Source organism: Brachycentrus maculatus, unplaced genomic scaffold, assembly GCF_059751285.1.
Source record: "Brachycentrus maculatus isolate JH-2025_06_01 unplaced genomic scaffold, ASM5975128v1 h1tg000073l, whole genome shotgun sequence".
Classification (NCBI taxonomy): Eukaryota; Metazoa; Arthropoda; class Insecta; order Trichoptera; family Brachycentridae; genus Brachycentrus; species Brachycentrus maculatus.
Window position 1 is genome coordinate 295,629 of NW_028280827.1, and position 22,187 is coordinate 317,815.

Here is a 22,187-nt window from a genome sequence, read left to right on the forward strand (position 1 = left end):
CTATTGTTTTGTCCAAAAATAAATACTAATATCATATAATATTAGAGCGAAGCGCCCTTCGGGTAGTATTTACCCGAAATTTTGCTTTATAAATTAGCAAAAGATATTATAATTATGTAAAAAATAAAATCAAACTCAAAAACCAAAAAGGAAAGCCTAATAACATTGCTAATAAATTAAAACATTCATGCCTCAAGCATACCCGACGATTATTACGACTCCTGACCCGGCCGCTTTCAAGTATTTAATATACCTGATTTTACCATGTTTTCCTTGGTCTTCCTTTGCCTTTTTTTCCAACTAAATTCACCTCATAAATTTGTTTAACCGTTCTTTCCTCACTCATACGTTCCACATGTCTAAACCATCTCAACACACCTTTCTTAATTTTATCGATAATGCTTATCTCAGCCTTGCATTCCGTCTTTATTTAATCATTCGAACATCTATCAAACATCGTTTTGCCACACTTGTCTGAGGGATCGCATTTCGACTGCATTCAGTCCGCCTTTAGTATGTAATAATATACAAGAGAATTGTTTGAAAAATGTTAAATAATTTTCTGCGATTTACCATAGAGGATAAATTACACCTAATCAATGAAGACTTTATATCTGAAACTCGGCGAGGACTTGATACTCGTGGCACAGGTGAAAACTTAAAATCCCTTAAGACTTTTATCTCCCCACATTGCGCCGCGATACACGATAAAAGAAACGATAATGCCTTTTCCGTTATCCAACACCATCACACACCCCGAGAATGCTTTTAACAAATGACTCCTTTGGAGTGACGAAGACAAAAGACGCGAGACACTCGTGAAATTCATTTTAAAACTTTTAGACGTATAATAGAAAACTTATAACGAAAAAATAATGAAAACGGCATTTTTACTTGACAATTATTAAAGCCAGATAAGATTTTGACACAGTTTTATAGTTATTTTCCTGATGTCACTTGGCAAAAGAAGGATGAGTGTAGACTGAATGCAGTCGAAATGCGATCTCTCAGAAGAATGTGCGACAAAACGATGTATGACAGATGTTCGAATGGTGAAATAAGGAAGGAATGCAAAGCTGAGACAAGCATTATCGATAAAATTAAGAAAGGTGTGTTGAGATGGTTTGGACATGTAGAACGAATGAGTGAGGAAAGAACGGTAAAACAAATTTATGAGGTGGATGTTATTGGGAAAAGGAGCAGAGGAAGACCGAGAAAAATTTGGCACGAACAGGTATGCGAAATATATGAGGAGATGCATGAACGTGGAAGAGGCGAAGAATGTTTGCAAAGACAGAGTGGTGTGGCGTACTATTCTCTCTGCCTGCCCCTGCGGATAAGCGGCGTGATGGTTAGTTAGTTTTAATTACTTTTATGTCACTTGTACATCTTAGCAGTCAAAAACTTGACCCCGAGTGTCTAGCCATTACTACAAATCTCTTTCCCTTTTTTAATTAACAATATCTAATGTAAGTCTTTCACGCTAAGCTCCTTCCCCTAAGTCATCTGTATCCTATGAATATATTTATTTCCACTCCTTGCAGCGCCGGACTGATGACCTTGCTTTTATATAATTAAAGATCAAGTTTACACCGATGTGGTGCCCTATAACCATAAGGCGTGGATAGAAGTCAGAAAAATAGTTGCGTATTCATAACATACATATTTCCTTCAATCGATGGTTTCATAATGGACGGTAACATAAATCTATAGTCTCGTAAAAAGATGGTCTCATAATTGACGGTAGCATAAATCGATGATCTCATAAATCGATGGTCTCAAATCGATGGTCTCATGAATCGATGGTCTCATAAATTGATGTTCTCATGAATCGATGGTCTCATAAATCTATGTTTTCATAAATCAATGTTCTAACTGAGATAATATTACGAGTTTGTATTATAGCCGTAATGATAAGGCTCCAAATGTGTGTTATTAACAGAAATTACAGGTAATTATATGTTTTCCCCGCAGCCCTATATACGATACATAATCACACAGTTAGAGATAAGATAAAATAATCGGATTTGTATCACTAATAAACTAGTTGAAGTGTACGTGGCGGACCTAAACTCACAAAAGGCTTCAAATAAAGCCAGAGCTTTGAAACAAACAACAAGTATCAGTAGCTCCGTGTTCGTGCAAGAAGTAGCAACTTTTAAAAAGTTCCTCGCAAGTATGTAGGGCAACACTATGTTCCCGAGTGTTCCACATTCTCGTCATACACGCACTACGACCGAGGAATTTACTGGCCATAAATAAAAAGTCTTCGCTTCACCTTAATCCTTGCGACTTACATTATTCTCTACACTACATGATATAAAGTGGGGGAGATAACTTTTAACCGTGTTTGGGAAGAGTCGCGAGTGTGTTTACAATTTATTTGAGAAAATACGGCAAGCTTACGACAAGCCTACGGCTAATAAATTAAATAATCGCCGTCTCTACATTACGTCTACGTAAATTATGTTAAGTGGCAAATGCACAACTTAGCGCAAACGATTAGGAGTGAGGCAAGTACGTAAGGATTGTTATAATCTGGCGTGACAGGGAAATAGAAGATTGGGATAATTGTAGATAATACCCGTAAAAAATATAAAAATAATAAAATACGTTTATAATTGGGAGTTTTTACAACGGCGCCTTTGGTATAAGAATTTTCGTTATAAGTATATGTTAGGTATCCTTCTTCTCTTCCAACTCTTATCCGCACCCAATAGTTCATAGAGCACTTATCGACGCAGTGTTATCTTGATAGTTGATCGCATGGAAGTAGGACAATCAGTCCTGCACTTCTTGTACCAAGACAGGGTTATATTAAATAAATATAGACAGTAAAAATCACTTACATTTATTTTGACTCTTGGTAATCAAACGCAGTATCTCTAGTACGGTAGCTTGACGCTTTTACCACTACACTACGAAGACGGACATTTATTAGTTAGGTACATGTTATGTTTTGAAAACTATACTATATTAGTTAGGTACATGTTACGTTTAAAAACTGTACGTATAATATATGTGTGATATTGTAATGTAAAAAATGACATAATATAACAACAATGTAAGTAATTTTGTTTCCAGTTTGAAAATAATTATCTTAGTGTATTTTGTTCAAATTATCCTCAAATAACAAGAATCCTTTGTAACATATAACATGTAATTCATATCGATTTAAAAAGTTTTGATGTAGAAAAGTAGGTACAGCATTGTCAAGTGGGTACCTGTTACCAATGTACCTCACGTCTCATCAATACAGAGACAAATGCAAACGAACTCGTGTGGCAAGTTCCCAAAGCAAATCAATATATACATGTAACTTTTCCGATCGTATGTTCCTCGTGCTTATTTTCCGCCAATCATCTCCTCCGCTCGCGGCGAAGGGGTAATAGTTTCTGATAGATCCTCCCAAACCCCACCCCGGCCCCATATCCAGCCGTACAAACGGCTTTTATTGCCTCCTGCTACGGATTGCGCGGAACAAAGGTTGGAGAAAGACAACGATTTTTTCCTCCCTAATCGCGTTGATTTTAACGATAACAATTATTCCGAAAAGTTGTTTACTCGAGTGTTTAACTAAGCCACGTAAATACTTGAGATTTTACATCGAATCCATCGGAGCACTTCAAACCGCGGGCTCTTCCAGAAACTAATTAGATTCATCTTCAAAATTTGAACCAACAAAGTATTCCCACCAGTTTAATTTCTCGACCTCGTCCCTCCGTGCCACCCCGACCGATCCACGTGACCTCGGGCACGCTGCCAGGAGAAACGAATGGGCTAATTAAAATCACTAACCCGCCGCCCTTTTAAGCATTTCTCTTTAATTATTTTTTTCATCTCCCACTTACAGAAAAAAAGAGAAAAAAACACCCCAAAGTAAAAATGATACGGTAAGAAAAATATTCAACCGTAGTAAATAGGGTCTAGGGTTGTAGGGTATTTTTTTCCCGCTAGCGAGGAAATATTCGGGCACTTTGGCTGATTCCCCGGGGCGCTCTTCTCTCTCGCTTGACCGATACTACGCGGAAGGGTTACTAAGACGGTACATACACAGATACACACCCGGATATGCCGGGAAGTGGGATGAATGATAATTTTCGCGGCCCTCTCCGCGAATTAGCGTCGCGTAAGTGAAAACAGGCGTGGTGGATTTTGTCCCGGCGGTACGACAGTTAAAAAGATACACAGCGCCTTTAACGGGCACCTACTTATACACTTAATGTACCTACTAAATGTTCATTATTTTATATCGTTAACAATCAGACAACTCATATAATCTTTATATTTTCAAAGGGAAGTTTTCATGTAAACTTCGTATTTTAGATAACTTTATCTTTACTTCTATTCGGGAAAAATACTCAGAGCTTTCATACGTAATTTCACCTTAAATGGCAAATAAATTTTTAAAATAAAATGATAAGTTAACATCTAATAAATAACAATCACACATATAGTAACAATAACGTAGAAATCCTAAAAAGTATTAATACGAAAAGTTATAAACTGCAATATTTGGATACAATACATATTTATAAAAATAAAAATAATAATAATTAACAACATGACAATGACTACGTAGTTTATGCTCTTGAGGTATAGAATTTTACGAAAATGGCGCTACATAAATTATCCAAAAATTATTATTATTATTATGGTAACTTTATTTTCCGGGTGAAATCCCAGTCCTAGGCAGAGTTTATATTATATTTATTTATAAAATATAATATAATGGATTATTAATTAAGAACGATGCAGAGGCTAGTAACAATCAATCACAATTAATTTAAAAAATGATACCGACTTAATATCGTTGAAAACTTGGGTTATCATTCGAAATTTGTACTAGGAAGATAAATGAAGCGTATAAATCTTCGGAGATTAAGAAATAATTATGTATTCATAGCGGATATGAAATTGAAAACAATTTTTATTCCTGTCTTACTGGTATTCATTACTCCCATTCTATCTCGGAGCGAGGGAAGCCTTTTGAAACATCCACTCCCAAGAATGGGGAGATTTTTTTCAATTAATTATCTAATTAAGTAAGGCAAACAGTCCGTGGCGATCCGAGCGCAGCAACACTGAGACGAAAATCTGAAATTAGTCTTGATTGTCTCAATTAAAATTCTTTTTATTTTACATACGATCTCATTTATTAATTTTTAAAAGAAATACAAATAATGTAAATGTTATTTATAGATTTGACGTTTAATTTGTAGGACTCTATTTCAATTTATATATTACATGTTTATTTATTTATTTTTTTAAACATATTTCATACTTAAGTCATACATATAATATTTCCGATGAGTAATTTCTATTTCTCATTTTTGTTAAAAATCCAACACTGATTTTTTGGGTCTACGAAAGTCATTCGTTTGAAAATGACATAACTAGGCGAAACACTTGTCACAAAAATTATTTTTATGTGTTTTTTAACAATAAAATACAACTTAGTAGACTCTAAATAATGGTGTTTGATTGACATTTAATATATAATTTTAAATATTAATTTGTGTACCCATTTACTCGCCGTTTATTGGCTCTATTTCATTTCTTAGCTACACATATTTTGAGTTGATTGAAAAGTTACTCCTCATAAATAAATGTTGAAAATACATGCAAGAAAATGCACAAGTGATGGGCACTTTATTACTCGAATACTTATATCAAAGCAAATATTTTGCAAACCTAAAATTGTACATGTAGTAAGGTCCAAAAGTTTCCGACTTCATTTAAATAATATTTTTAAATTTTCAAACTTAGAATGTGACTTACGTTTTTAAAAAAATTGACAAAAAAAAACCTTTTTAACTCCTAGAAAATAACAAGTAGGATGGTATTTTCAAAACGTTGAAAATTTTATATCCTGTCGGATTTTTTTTCCTTCCGAAAGAGGAACTAAATTGGTCTTAAATTTAAATTTGTTTATATGGTAAAAATAGAAACCTTTCTTGTTTTTCTACTAATGTTAAAATTATTGAAGTTTAAAGTTGAAGTGAACTGTGATATAGGACCATTTTAACAAAAGTATTTTTTTAAGGATTTAAAACATCGATATTGATGTAGCGAGTGTATTCATCTTAGAAGAAAAACATATTTAATTTTGTCATTATTTAATTAATTTTACCACGCGAACACATTCAGGCCGGAAACTTTTGGACCACGTATTATGGCTATTAAAGCTAACTAAATTTAAGCGCTTAACTTAGTGCTTGGAAGTACCAAATCGTTCATTACAGTAATTATCGTTAGTTTATAACGTTGAAATGGCGTGATGAACTTAATAAAGGTAAAGAGATTATCTAATGAGAACGCGGTACTTTTATTCCAAGAAATCTCCAAGGAGGAAAACGAAAAAAGTATAGTGCAGTGATTCTTAAAGTGACGAAATAGCACTCTTGGGGCGCTAGAGGGGTCGAGGGAGACGCTTGAAAACCTAGGGATGAACAGAAGAGGGCATTGAGTCAATTTCTATTTATATTTCATATTTTTATGAAACTTCTTGTATTGTATTGTAAAAATGATTGTTTCAGAGAAAAAAAATTAAACAGGCGAAAAAGTCAGTGACTTATTTGCCAAGAAAAAAATTCAATCGAATCCTTAGTAGAATAATCATTCGATAAGTCAATCGATAAGTCGAAAATATATAATTAATTACAATTTACGATTCTCGACATTTTAAAAACTAAAGGTAGAAGGGGGCGTTGAATATGTCAGTAGTAAAAAGTTAAAATATTTAAGGCGCCCCGACGACCTATTGTAGAAAATACCACGATATTCGAAAAAACGGGATCTTAAAAAAACTCTGAAAACGGGAAGAGCGTAAAATTTCCCCAAATCGTCGAGAAAAAACAATTTAATTTGAAGAAAAAAATGACCGAAACCTCAAAAAAAAACCGGTCCCGAAAACCCTTAAATAATAAAATTCGATAATTCAATAAAAACGTCCCTACTGGATTTCGGGAGAGTATACCAATTTACCCCACATTTATTCTAGCTACATATATCAAAGTACCTAAGTACGTATCCCAAAATTGGTAGAGATAAATGAGTGCAGAAATACATAAAATGCCGCATACATTATACAAACTAAATTACAAAGGTTCGGGTCAGTCACAAATTCCGGGTTTGCTATGGTCAAAAACACATTATTTCAGTATGTATGATGAATAAGTAAGCGCGCACCAACAGAATCTGCAAATCACGAGATTACATATTAATAAAAACAAGTTAGCGAACGTGACCAAAAATTACATTATAACAAGGCCACATGAATTTTTCTTACTTTGTAATTTTCTTAGACACACGAGCGACAATGTCGCTCACTCCTTTCAAGAACGTCATAAATCAAAAATCGTCAATTTTCAGTTGTGCATGTTTTCAAAATGGCCAGAAAATATACTATATCCCAGCAAAAGCGGCATATTTTTAACTTAATATTTACCCGCTACAGGGCAGAAAGTGTTGTTTTCGCATTTTGAAAAAAGGTATTGTTTAATAAAAAATTTTTAATATACTTACTTAATATTTTTCAAATGGAGAAAAAACATTTAGGTTTTACCTAAAAAGAACTGTTGCAGAGAAAAAAGTTCAAAAAGTGGCTTGATATTTATTTTCAATACACTTTATTATATGTTTAAACTTTAATAACTAGAGTTTTTTCCACATTTATTTTATTTGGCCAGTAAACGAGCTTTGTCGTTACCGATATTATTAGACTGGTGGGAGGCTTAAAAAAAATGTTATAACCACAACAAGTCAGGGGTTGAAAGCCGTGATTTTACATATTTCTTCTAAGAAAATTAAGTTAAACTGAATGAATTTAAGTAGTAAATTATAATAATAATTACATATAAGGTATGGTTAAAGTTTTAATTGTGATTTCATATAATTATCCTATGGTTTTTTTATGAAAAATAATATCACCTTTCCTTCATATATTTAACGATCAAGATAACACGGTTTAAATACGATGCAATGCCCTATGCACCATTGGTGCGGATAAGGGTTAAAAGAAAGAAAGAAAGAATCTGGAATCGTTGATTGACAACTCCTTTTACAACACATTTGTGTTTGGAATTTCTGTATCCTCTGAAATTCAAATGATGTCGGTAACGACGAAGCCTGGTCACCGGTTAAATAAAAGAAATGTAGAAAAAAACATAAATACTTGTTATTTTACTATATTAAATATCAAGATAACATTGTACCAATCCAGTGCTGAAACGTTGTACCAAAAGGGCTTGGATAAGAAGAAGAGAGCTTGTGAAGATGTGTATATTCCGACACAAAGCGCGTCATTGTGGGACACGTTTTAAGATGGAAATGCCGAATGAACTCATTGTTTATGAACGATCATTTCAAACATTCCCGACACGAGCCTACATAATAGCTCCTCTAATATGAGCACATTCTTTTTGATGGCGCCTCCCACGCCGAATGAATAAAAATACGGAATAAAGAAGTAGTACAATCAATCTGGGTAACTTTGAACTCCGGGTAACACTGAACAAAGTCGAAACATTTCGCCCGGAAACATTAATATCCCTAATAACCGGGACAGTATAGTAAATGCACGTATTTTCGTCATTTATATTTGAAGCAATAACTTTGCGATTTTCCATTTTATAATTAAAATATAACTTTCTTTTGAAATCACCATAAATATTTTATTATAACTTAATTATAACGTCTACCGGTTTCGAAGCTAATAATAATAATAATAAAACCCTTATCCGCACCCGAATGGTGCATAGGGCACTGTGTCATATAAACGCAGTGTTAACTTGATCGTTTTTACACATGAAGGAAGGGTGATCAGCCCTCCGCTTCAGGTACCAGTCCAGGGTAATATTGGATAAATGTGACAGTGAAAAAAACGAAGCTAACCGCCTCTTTTTCAAGTATATATCAATCATATTCAAGCATTTATCAAGTATTAATCAATTTTTTTATATTATCCACTGACACTTCGTGATGGAATTGCATTTTTAATTTATTATTAGATTAAAACCAATATTTTTAGCTTTTCCTCTTTTTTATTTGACCAGCGACCGGGTTTCGTCGTTACCGACATCATCAGACTGGTGATGTCTGATGATGTCGGTAACGACGAAACCCGGTCGCTGGTCAAATAAAAAAGTGGAAAAGCTAAAAATATTGGTTTTAATCTAATAATAAATTAAGTATTAATCAGTCTTGAAAAATAAGCGGTTAGCTTCAAAACCGGTAAACATTATATTTATAGTGATTTTTTTAAAACAAAGTTATATTTAATTATAGCACGTATTTTTACTTACTTTTATAAAAGCACTATTTCTAAACAAAACCAAAAAGGCTAAAAAGGGGTTATATATTTTCAAGTAGTTTGTCGTATATATGCTTTAAATTATTTTACATTATTATTTACAAGCTTGCATGAGTTATGCAACCCGAGTACGCATTCATTACAGCTATGCTACTCTTATCATACCAACTATTCCCTTACATACCCTTACCCTCATAGTAGTAACATGCGTCACCCTGAGCTCCTTCACTTACGTTATCTCTACCTAATCATTTTTTCCACTGTTTATTCTGATGCGGTGACCCATGCACCAAAGGGGATAGAAGAATTTTGTCATTAAATTCAACTCTAAATTGTGTTGTTTTAGGAAGAAGATAAAACAAAATTCACGAAATGCATTGATTCTAAGATATCCTTACATATATCTTCCATTATTGAAAACAATATTTTTTCAATTGAATTTATAGCGGTGTTTAATTTTATCCCGATTTACAAAGTCGTTTTATTGTATTAAAATTTACTGAAAAAAAAACCTTTAAAACGTCAAAAATATATCGTATTAGACATAGATGTGACACCCGGCGTTGGGAAATAGCTTTATTCTTTATGCTCCTCTTCTCCAATCAAATATGTCTTACTCTGTCTTACTCAGACTGACAGCATACGGCCCACTCATTTCAACCCTTATTTCATTTCAAACTTATTTTCGATGGTTTGGCTTTGTATTGTATCATCTCTATGTACCAAATACAAAAAAATATATACTTCTTTATATAATTCATACAATGTATGAATCAAGCCACAAATTTACATGTACAGTGGAACCTCTCATAACGAGCATAATTCGTTGCAGAAACTTACTCGTTAAGCGAAACATTTTTTTTGTTTTGACTGGCGTGGGAGTCCCGGCGCACAAGTGAATGGCGTGAAAAATGGACTAACCCTTTCTCTGCAACTTATCCGAAATGTCACTCGTTAAGGGAGCAACTTTTTCATATCGACGGCTCCTACGTTAAGTACTCTATCTGCAAATCTGTTACTTTACAGGAGAGAGCTTTTTTCAACGAATTTTATTTTATTAATTAACGGTTTTATCTGAAATTCTAAAGTAGTATTAAACATTCAAACAAACGATAAATTAATGTATTAAATCGTTTTAAAATTTTAATTTTTTCAAAATTAAGTAGTTAGCCTTTAAGGAGTTCAGTTCATTTAGGGAATTCGATGTAGATAGCGTCTTATACGCCTGAAAACTAGGCGTAATATTTTTTTTTCGTTTATTTATATTTGTAGATAACGGTCAGTTGATAACATACACCAAATATCTCAAAATCGACAAAAATGTAGTTAGAGCACTTTACGTAAGGCACGTCGATATGTTTGCATGTTATGAGAGTTGCTCGTTATGAGAGGTTCCACTGTATATCTGATTATAAACGAAAACAAATGCAACTACACAAATAATTCAAAGCAACGTTTAAAAGCTTCCAATACTTCTTCATAAATTGCGATTTGCTCGAGCATTTTTCTTGCATTAAAGTACGTACTTAATGAAATGCCCAGAGTACTTTGGAATTTAGTATTAGACCCGAAATACACCTACCGATATATTAATCGTTGAACAACTTTACTGCGATAAATCTTAAAAGGTAGTATCGTGTGCGAAGGGAACAAGTCAGGTTAAGTGTAGTTCGTGTCTTGGCCAAATATCTCTCTCTTAATGCACGGTATATATTTTTATTTTATTATTCCGCAGGCTCGGAAAGCAAAGTGCGCCGTGCTGGATTTTACGTGGAAAATTTATAAGACGTTATATTTTTCTCTTTTTGGGCGGTGGCTACGATCCCTGTGAACGGTCGAGACCCGCCGCTGGAGGTCAGGTTTAACCCTTTGAGGACAGAATTAAAAAAAATACTTAACACGTTTTTATTTCTAGAAATTATTTACAAATAAGTGTATACAGCAACTGAAAATTGTGCACACAGATTCATACAATATTTATCCCTCAACAAAAATAAAAATACACATTGTGTGCCTGGTAGTTAGCAACAAAGACCATGTTTTATAAAGTATAAATAAAAGCATTTATTCTTGAAAATATGAAGTAATATACACTACTTATTTTTAATATTATTATCGCTATATTTCACATGTCATTTTGTTTATTTCGTTCAATAACCTTACAAAATTGATAAACTAAGATACAGATAACCTATAATTATCCCGACACATCGATGTGCACATCGCCACAATAAATCGTCTGAAATAAGCTCCGAGACAATGATACCAACATAAAATCTATACAAGCACTATTTATGTTACATTGGCAACACATACTGCACTATGGTTTTGACTAGTAACATGTAGGGGCACTTAGACAATTTATTTTAAATTTGTGGTTAGCAGCAGTAACCAGTTGTCGTGAAAGGGTTAAGCTAGAGATGGCGTGACGGAAGCCATTCCGTAAGATAAAGCAGTCGCGTGAATCTTCTTAGGGCGGATGGAGAACGCGGAGCGAAGGGTTAGTGTAGTGTGTGCTTTACAAGACCGAAAAATATTCCAAATAAACGATTAAAAATTGTCCGTTCTCATATTTACCGAGTAGAGGATAATTATTTATCGCGACGACATGAGCTTGTTTAACTTGGTGATTCGTTTCGAAAAAGACAAACAGTATTAAAATTTATCGGTCGCAGCGACAAAATCCCCTTCCGGGAATTAGGTAAATTTCTGAGTAATAAATAATAATAATAATAAACCAATTTATAAAAAATTTACAGAATTATTTTTTTTTAATAATTCAATTTTTAAAATTTTGTGCGCGGCTCAAACTTGGATCAAAATCGCAGTTAACGTATCCAAAAAATTCATTGATTTTTTTTCTTTTTACCCTTGTCCGCACCTAATGGTACATATGGCACTACATCGAATATAAGTAGTGTTATCTTGATCGTCAAATACATGAAGAGAAGGTGATCAATTGTGCGCTCCAGGTACCGACCAGTCCAGTGCAAAAAATATATAATGGAGAAAAACTTATATATTTTTTAATTTAGACCCCTCTGGGAATCAAACCCGGGAATAACGCATGGTAACCAAGTACGCACTAACCGGTAAGAGGTGACCAATAAACTATGAGGGCGGAAATACATACTTCTAACAATTAGAGATAATTCGAATGAAAATAATCAAGGTATTCGATTCATTCATTCATTCGAGTCACATGATTCGGAAAATTTATATTGCCGAGTCGATTACTAAAATTTACATCGGCGAATAAAAATGTCGCCAGAAAAAAATGTTACCAAATCCTATCGCATTGTCAAATATCAAAAAATGAGATTATAAGGTGTTGTTTGTGGCTATATATTGTAGTAATTAAATATTTATTGAGTAAAAATTAGCTGTGTCCAAATTACAAAAGCTACCAAGAGTACAGGTATGCAACCCCGACTGGGTACAGGTACATACGAGTCCAGGTATGCCATCAATACTATTCTGCTCCCCTAACTTCCCTTTTACTATCCTCCTTCATTTCCTCTCCAAAGTAGCACCAAATATATATATCACTCCTATACAGTACCTCATGTGAGTGTGCATAGGGATTTTTTTTTTTAAATATTATTTCACTAGATAAACATAATCGTGTTATTTTCATATCCTAAATAAAGCACTCCATTGTCACCTATCGAATATTCGAATAACTTTTTCGTAAAATATTAAGAAACTTCACTACCGATATACTGCCATCTATGAAAGACTTTATGAAACCATCACCACCTAGCGACAAAATACACCAGAACGCCATTTTACATTCTTAGATTCAAACCATTCGGGAGTAGTTTAGGCGCAAACCAAACTCAAACCATATTTTCTAGACACACGAAAGCTCTTATAAAGCGAACTTCTCACGATGCTCATAGATGGCGCTATATAAATTATTATTTTACAAAACCACTTTACAAATTCCTATCGAGTATCTGTGTTGTGATAACAATTTTCAGTTTATTTCATTACTCCTAATGCCACGTAAAAAGATAGTACTTGTTATGATGAAGAGAAATACATATTTTCCAATAAGGAGTTAAAAATAAGCTTTTTATTTAAAATAAGCACATAATCTTGTTATGTGGCCACAAGAAAAGACAAGTTGTAATAGAAATAAATTGAACTTACGTTTAAAGATGCCAACCGTCCGCCTTCGATGTCTCAGCTTAGGCACTAGGGGCAATTCAGTCTGTAAAGAGAAGTAAAAGAAAATAATTAATCTTTATTTTTTAAATCATACTAATAATAATACAATAAATACCATAATAAAGGGTCCGCCAAATGACTTTTTTTTTTTAAAAACAGGGCGCAAAACATCGAGTGTAGCTTCGGCTGTGTGGCACGTAGCGCCGTCCTGTTGAAACCAAATGTTGCCAATATCCTCCTCTTCAATTTTTGTGAACAAAAATCCGTTCAACATGGCCCGATAACGATCGCCATTGACTGTAACGGCCACTCCTTGCTCATTTTCAAAGAAAAATGGCCCAATTATGCCTCTGGACCAAAATCCGCACCAAACAGTGACTCGTTTTGGGTGTACCGGCTTTTCAATGTATGCGTGCGGGTTTTCTGTGCCCCAAATACGACAATTTTGCTTGTTTACATACCCGCCAAGATCAAAATGAGCTTCATCCGAAAAGATGATTTTTTTGGCAAAATTGGCATCTTCTGTAAGTCGATCGCAGGCCCACTCAGCGAAGCGAAAACGCATTGGATGGTCAGTTGGCTTCAACTCCTGAACCAATTGGACTTTGTATGGCGTCATACCAAGGTCTTTATGCAAAATTCGTCTCAATGATGTCTCCGAAATGTTCAATTGTTGAGAACGACGGTGAATTGATGTTGATGGCGCTTCACGCACACTTTCTGCCACAACATCGATATTCTCGGGTGTACGCACTGTTTTTGGCTTTTCACGCTTTGGTTTATCGATGAGGATGCCAGTTTCTTTCACTTTTTTCACAAGATAACGAACATACGGAGCTGACGGTGCTTCTCTTCTTCCAAAAACCGTACGCAATTTTCGCACACATTCTGCAACATTACCATGATTTTCAAAGTAATGTCGCAATATTTCCCAGCGTTGTTCAAGCGTATACACAACCATATTCGCTCAGCGGAAGGATAAAACTAATTATCTGTCAAATCAGACATGAGCTAAGTGTTACCATTCACGAAATAAGCACTAGTTGAAAAAAAAAACTTTAGATGGCGGACCCTATATATATGACAAATTTATTACTTTACCAATTATTTCATTGAAAGAAATGCTAAGACCAAGAATGTAGCAAAAAATTCACACAGCATGAATTCAACCCGTTTTGACTTATAATATGGATTATTGTCTATCATAACGTAACAACTTTTAGGTGTCTTACGAAGAAAAAAAAATGTGAACAATATTTGCAACAGTGTTGTGTAAGAAACAAGCTAACTGACACCATTTTACATTTTCTATTTGTGAATAATATCATCTAACCGATCAAAAAACGTTATATTATGCAGCATAAACCAGAGTGTAATATCTAAAGACATGGGTTTGAAGAATCAACGACGAGACAAAACAGATGTCATAACGAAAACCAAATTTTTATTTATTTATTAAGGATAATGATGTAAGCATGGTTAACATTTTTGTAAGTCATGTAATATCATTTCCCAACAATGCATTGATAAAACATAAATAAAGTTAATAACACATTTTCATAAAAAATAAAGCTTATGAAATGCTTACATATTTGCCGTCTACACTCCACATGATATGTGACGATGTGGAAGTAGTCTTTGTTAAAAAATGAGAAAAGGTGGTCGAAGAAGCTCACTCTAATGTGGTATTTTGGCATCTAAAAAGTACAATCGTCTATCGGAATTCAACAGACTACCCTCAGCCAATAAATCACCCTTCTTCAAATACTCATTTATTTTTTAATAAATTTGGAATGAAAGTAAGTAATAGACGTGAAGAAATGATGTGCCAGCACATTACCTTCATTTTAAAATAAATTAGAATTTTTTTTATCAACAATACATAATACTGTCCCCGAAAACACGCAATTAAGAATAATGTATATGGATATACTGAAAATTTCTATGTTTAATTCAATTAACTTGGGCATGATAAGGTATGTCAAATGCTTGAAAGCGGTCGGGTCAGGAGTCAAAATAATCAGGGGACATGTATGAGGAGGTGCATGAATTTGGAAGAGGCGAAGAATTTTGTAAAGACAGAGTGATGTGGCATTCTGTTCTCTCTTCTTACCCCTGCGGAGAAACGGTATGATGGTTAGTTAGTTAGTTAGACTTCAACATCTTTATTTCTGTGGGTGGATTAGGGTCAGTAAAGTTTAGTGCATTGGTTATTAACCGTGTTGGAGGTAACGAACACCACCAGCATATGCGCGTTCACCAAACCCTTAACTGCCCTACACAAACGAACCTATGTGATACACGCCGTTTTTCTTCACCATTCCGCACTAACCCGTATTACCTACGCGCACGAGAAAACATATCTGTTCCAAAAATATTTAATGCGTACCGGATACTCTAAGTTTTGTCAGGTTTCACACCTGACAATATTTCGTGACAACAAACGTGATTTTGTTGCTTGTATGTAAAAAATATGCCTGAAAATAACCCCAAGGTAGGGTGGTTAACTGGAAAAATTTATTGCTAGATTGATATATTCCTTTCAAATAATAAACTAGATCTATTGGATAAATGAATGCATCGTACTTCGTGTCATTTTTTATAATATTTGATATATTTCATTCAAATAATATTTTTGATCTATTGGATACATGAATATATTGTACGTCATATCATTTTTCATTTATCGTACAATAAGTCGGGTGTGTTTTGACCTCCGCCAAACCCGGGAGACTGACTCACCAACCCCTGGGGTTAGATCGAACCCAGGTTAAGAACTACTGCCCTAGTGTATTGTATTTCCCAGGGTTCAAAATGCTACTAGGAAAACTCTACGTAAACCATATTAAATACAAAATATAATTAAATCATTTGGAATTCAATACATACCATAATCAATACAACTATGGATCAATTGAAGGTCCACGCCAATAGTGTAATTTTTCAAACTACATCATACCATGTAACATAATCAGTTTTAACTAATGTTTTGAATAGCATTACAGTCTAGTAATTACGTCCATCATCAGGGCCTGAAGCTGATAAGAGCTGATATCTAAATGGCTACAAATATCTGAGAAATTCAATCAAGTATGCACTCGATTCAAAATTTAAATTGATTACCCTGTTTAAAATCATTTTACATATACAAATTCTAGCAGACCAGAGATTCACTTTAACTCTTTATACTTATGTCTGCAGCGGTAGACCATCATAAATTTAAATACCGAGTTGATGGACCACTCACAGGTGAGGTCACCACTGTGAGATAATATTGGGTGTGCAAATTAGGCTGAGCTGATCAGACCAAACCTTGAATAATATTGCATAATATTGATGTACCTTGAACCCTATCAAAACAGTTAGAGAACAATAATTAAAACAATTTTAAAAAGAAAAAAACCTATTCATAAAAATTATTATTTACCAAAAGTAGAAACTATTTAAATACAAAAAAAAACAGCAATTCTCCAACTATTTAAGGGTGAAAATTACTTAAATGTACATAAAAGTTCATCTTTGATATTTAAACATGACTTTACAATACCAAAATGCAATAACAAACAATTCCAACAGGATTTTAAATATTTGTGAACTGAGTACTTCAACAACCTTCCTACAGACATACAAAATTTAAGACATTAGAATGCTAAAATTAATTAAATGAATTTTATACATGTGAATCTAAGAAAGAAAAAGGGTCAGTCCCTGTCTAAGCACAAGAGATCAGTCAGCCTCTTTATTGGAGAGAACTGGGTTATCAATTTTAAGATTGTAAGTCGAAATGTTTAGGAATCTAATTAAAATTATTAAAAAAAAACTTTTGTAAGCATATCAAATAATAAAAAATAAAAAAATCCTTACATTTCTAGATTAAACCCAAAAAACGTTTAAATAGAATACAAAATTTTAAAATTAAAAAATCAGCACACAATTTGGTGACAACTTTTCTAATGACAATTGATTTATCATAACGACCAATGAATTACAAGCGAGATGTATTAAATTAATTGCGTAATCAGTGAGTATGGTTTCAGAGGTCAATCTATAAATACTTAATGTCACAAAAGAAAATTTAAATAACACGCTCTATATTCAATGATCTTATCGAATGTTCTAACATTTGTTATTAAAATGTACATAAACATGCATTCTGTTATTAAATGAACATTACATCCAACGTTACATTTTAATTTTATTGCAGGAAATGTCTACTCAAATAAAAGATTGTTATTTTCACAGTAATTTCTTCTTCAAACACTCATCAACACCCGATGGTGCATAGGGCACTGCATCATATAAACGCAGTGTTATCTTGATCGTTAACACATGAAGGAAAGGCGATCAGCCCTCTGCTTCGGGTACCAGTCCAGGGTAATATTGAATAAATATTAGAGCGAAAAAGTCACTCTAATTTATTTCACCCCCCCTTTCCAGGAAATCGATCCCGGGACATTCAGTACGGTATCCGAGCGCGCTGACCATAACACTACGGAGGCGGACCTCCATAACCTTTAGTAATTCACCCAATAGATATAATAATAAATTTGGAGTCTCCTTTATAACCCTGTTTAAAAATTAGTTTTCTCAATCTTCTATTCGGCAAATAATTTTTTTGCCATGTTGGAAAAATCACATGAGAAGTATTATATACATACAAAGGATATTTTTGTGCCGTAAATCAATTATTTAATTAATTATTGACTATATTTTACTTACATAGATTGAATTCAATATTTTTAATATATTTACTGTGAGAATATACTTTTTTAAACTCTCCTCGGAGCACAACTTTCTAACTAATAACTGTTGAGCGAAAAGTGAAGATAACGTATGTTTATAAATAATAATAATCAGACTGTGGTCATCTTATGTAATAATTTCAACAAATTACGTTTATTTATATTACAGAATATTATCACAATTCGATTTATGCTTTGAAGGAGAGCATAGACTAGGGGAACGAATTTTTAAATTCAGATCTGGCATATGAAATAAAAATTCTAAAAACCCGGAAAACAAAATTGTTCAATTTGTTCTCGCCACCACATATTTCCTGGATGATTAAGGTAATATGATAAAGCAGACTGAATGCAGTCGAAATACGATCTCTTAGACGAATGTGTGGCAAAACGATGTTTGATAGATGTTCGAATGATGAAATAAGGAAAGAATGCAAGGCTGAGATGAATATTATCGATAAAATTAAGAAAGGTGTGTTGAGATGGTTTGGACATGCAGAACGTATAAGTGAGGAAAGAACGGTTAAACAAATTCATGAGGCGAATGTAGTTGGAAAAAGAAGCAGAGGAAGACCGAGGAAAACCCGGCACAATCAGGTATGTCAAGTACTTGAAAGCGGTCGGGTCAGGAGTCGTAATAATCGTCACATAAATGTAGAAGAGGCGAAGAATGTTTGCAAAGACAGAGTGGTGTGGCGTTCGATTCTCTCTGTCTACCCCTGCGGCGTGATGGTTAGTTAGTTAGTTACTTAATATGATTTTGTCAGATGCTCTGATAGAATGCGAGCGATGTATTCGGAAAATCAAGAATGCCAAACCAAATTTCATTGCAAAATATGATGATAGTATTAATATTACAAAATTATGCTATGTATTAAATTTTATCAAGCAGATAAAATAGATGTCTCTAGTGAAGTTCTAGTGATTCATGAACAAGGTTTCTAAATTGGTTCATATATATAGAACTTCCAAGAATTTGAGTAGTGTGGTTGTCAATAATGGGTAGAATTGGTGAATGTTACACGTGTGTAAAGTGATCACTCAAACCAGCCTATGACGGTCGTAAGCCCCGTAAATGCCCAGACTTCCATATTCTTCTTCATCTTTGATGAGATGTCAAAAAATAATTACAAGCAGAAATTGGAACGCAATAATGGAAAAATGTCTAGAATTGATTTCATTTAAGAACAATCTCATTTAGAATTGACAAGTTTTGGATGATTGGAGGACTACAAGTTATAAGAATTACAAGATACCACGTAGCATAAAATAGTAGATAAAACATATAATAAATGTAACAATCTCTTTGTAAGTAATTATTTTATAAGCACAAAGTACGCCTATTTGATTTCCACTAATCATCATTCTTCTTCTTCTTCTTTTTATAGATCCTCAGGATCTGTCTGTGCCTCCGCCTGGCGCTCTTGGGATGTTGACTCCCGGCTATCTCTCCACCTTTTTGGAGATCTGCCGAGGTGTCTACGTCCTTCAGGGTTTCCTTGAAGGGCGTTACGTGGAAGTCTGTCATCTGATATTCTGTTTGCATGCTCATTCCAGTATCGCCTTCGTTGTCGTCCCCACCTCACAACATCTTCCGTCTTACACATGCTTCGGATATCAGTGTTTCTTACGCGGTCTCGCAATGTGTTTCCGGTTATAGATCAAAGAGTTTTCATCTCAGAGATTCGAAGATGTGATTTTGTTCCAATCATCACTAAATTGTTATTTTTTTTACTTCCATCCCGATAAATCAAGAAACTTTTCAAGAAACTTTTTCAAGAAACTTCTTTTTTAAAAATACATTTTGATTTTTTCACTTAACCTATTGCAATTCTAACTCCTATTTAAACCCACATTTAAACCTGTTAAAAATGTAATAAGACGTCTTACTTTTCTACAATTTTAGTAGAATTTACAGCTGTACCGCCATTTGATGGGATAAATTTATGTTATTTCTTTGCCAGTATTTTTACAAAAACTAGAATGCTTTCATGAGTTATTGTGAGCAAGTACTATCCAAAAGCAAGTTTGGAGCATCACAAAATCCCTGCACATGAAAATTTTGAGACAGCTACTAATTTGTCCTATTGAACAATAGTACACCTATAAAAACTGATGTGAATATTACAATATGTAAGTTAGTTCAACAGGCACTCCCTGAATTATATGGCCTTTTTCTACAACAAGGTTCAAGGGATATACTCCATACAAAAACCACTAGATCTAAAATATATTTTATATGACAGGATAACAGTAACTTGTAATCTATAGATGTTTTAACAGTCATAATTTTTCTGAATTAAAAGTATATTTTTTTCAGATAAATAGTTATGCTTTTCTTTCAAATCAATACTAAAAACAATAATTTACAATGCACTATTTAATTTTTACCATCACTTGTTCAATCTAAGAGAATATATTAATGTTTGGTCATCTCTAAAGATGGATGGAAAGAATACTAGTCTATTCAATTTAAAATATCATATAAAATAGTGTTTTCTTTTTATTTTCGGGCTAGATTATTTCGTGAACATATAATTAATCTCAGAAATAAGAAAAAACATCAATATTTTCAAACTGGTCTGAAGGAGTATGTATGTTTACAAATAATACACGAAAAACTCTATTTTATAACATCAAACTTATAGGGTTTTTAATTCAACAGCATACGGACCAATTTTTAACGTCTTTATTGCATAAAACAGACTTCGAAGGCCGATAAAAATGATAAATATTTGAAGAAACGAAATACGTACCTATTGAACAAATGTATTTAAAACCAAAGATATCATTTTCTGGTTTACACATTTAACCATTTCGTTATATTAAATACATTAAACAATTCGTAACACTAAGTTATAATAGTTTTCAGTCTTTATATTCACCACTCCCGAGAAACTTACACACAAAATATTTATTGACATAAACAGAAACCAAGCGGCCATATGCAATTTACGGCGCTGGTTTCCAGTGGGTAAAACAGATCTCTGCGCACGTCGCTTACGGAGTAAAAAGGAATCAATGCCCTTTGCAAAAATGCGATTCTGCAATAATATAGCTTTGTAGTACCTATCTACCGCATACCTACACGTACAAGCTTATAAGTAAGTGGATATATCGAAATAACGAATATTCAAAGATATCTAAAGAAATCAATGAATTAATATAAAAAATTCTTCAGAAAATTATTTTGTAGTTTGTACCTTTATTGCAAACTTAATAAATATATGAATCAGATATTTATGTAATTATTCTTGTTTCCCCAAAATTGAAAACATTACTTTGTACTTCGTTGTTTTAATAAATGAATAAATATGATCAATATTATGATTAATCAAACTTGTGTATTGATAACTACAATAAATACGCATTTATTGTCTTTTTGTTGAAAAGCAGCAGCATGTTTTGAGTTTACCGAATAATGAGAGTAATTTAAATGTGAACTTAAAAGGAAGTGTTTCATGATGATAACTTTTTAAATATTGAGTTCTTCCGCGTTATTAAGTATCAAATAGAGATTAATAATTTAAAATTATATTTTACATCCCTTCGTTCGGTGAGAAATGTACTTTCCTTTATTTTACCTTTCCTACTATCGGTCATAATAGTGATTAAGACTTATATTAAAGCAATTGTTATTTTATTAGATTTTTCAATTTTTATGTGGGCGTATTTGGTCTCTTCCGGGAAGTAGATTGAAAATTTAGGAGCTTGTAAATGTAATTATATCTACAAGGACGGTTACATTATTATTTATATAATATACAATAGTAAGCACATGAGGTTGCGAGACATACGAGTTGTTCATTTGAACCCTTAGTACTTTAGACCCTAGAATGCCACATATAATTTTTTACTATTTTTTTTTCTTTTTCAACCGCTGTCCGTACCCAACTGCTGCATACTGAACTACACCGGATTGACGCAGTGTTATCTTGATCATGAATTATATAAAGGCA

General features: G+C 33.4%; 1 protein-coding gene across 8 annotated transcripts in view; it reads right to left on the reverse strand.

Annotated features, from left to right (window-relative positions):
* Positions 1–21,197, reverse strand: part of Lar (tyrosine-protein phosphatase Lar) — a 232,476-nt gene extending 211,279 nt beyond the window's left edge. For 4 of the 8 annotated variants that reach the window (XM_088257181.1, XM_088257178.1, XM_088257180.1 and 1 more), the window contains exons 1-2: positions 18,206–18,290; positions 13,469–13,529 (exon numbers count right to left, since the gene is read on the reverse strand). The gene's annotated coding sequence lies outside the window, so the exon portion shown is untranslated. Of the gene's footprint in view, positions 1–13,468; positions 13,530–17,350; positions 17,443–18,205; positions 18,291–20,984 lie in introns of those variants that run through there. The other 4 variants (XM_088257182.1, XM_088257179.1, XM_088257176.1 and 1 more) reach the window with 2 other exon arrangements.
* Between the last annotated feature and the right edge of the window lie 990 nt (positions 21,198–22,187).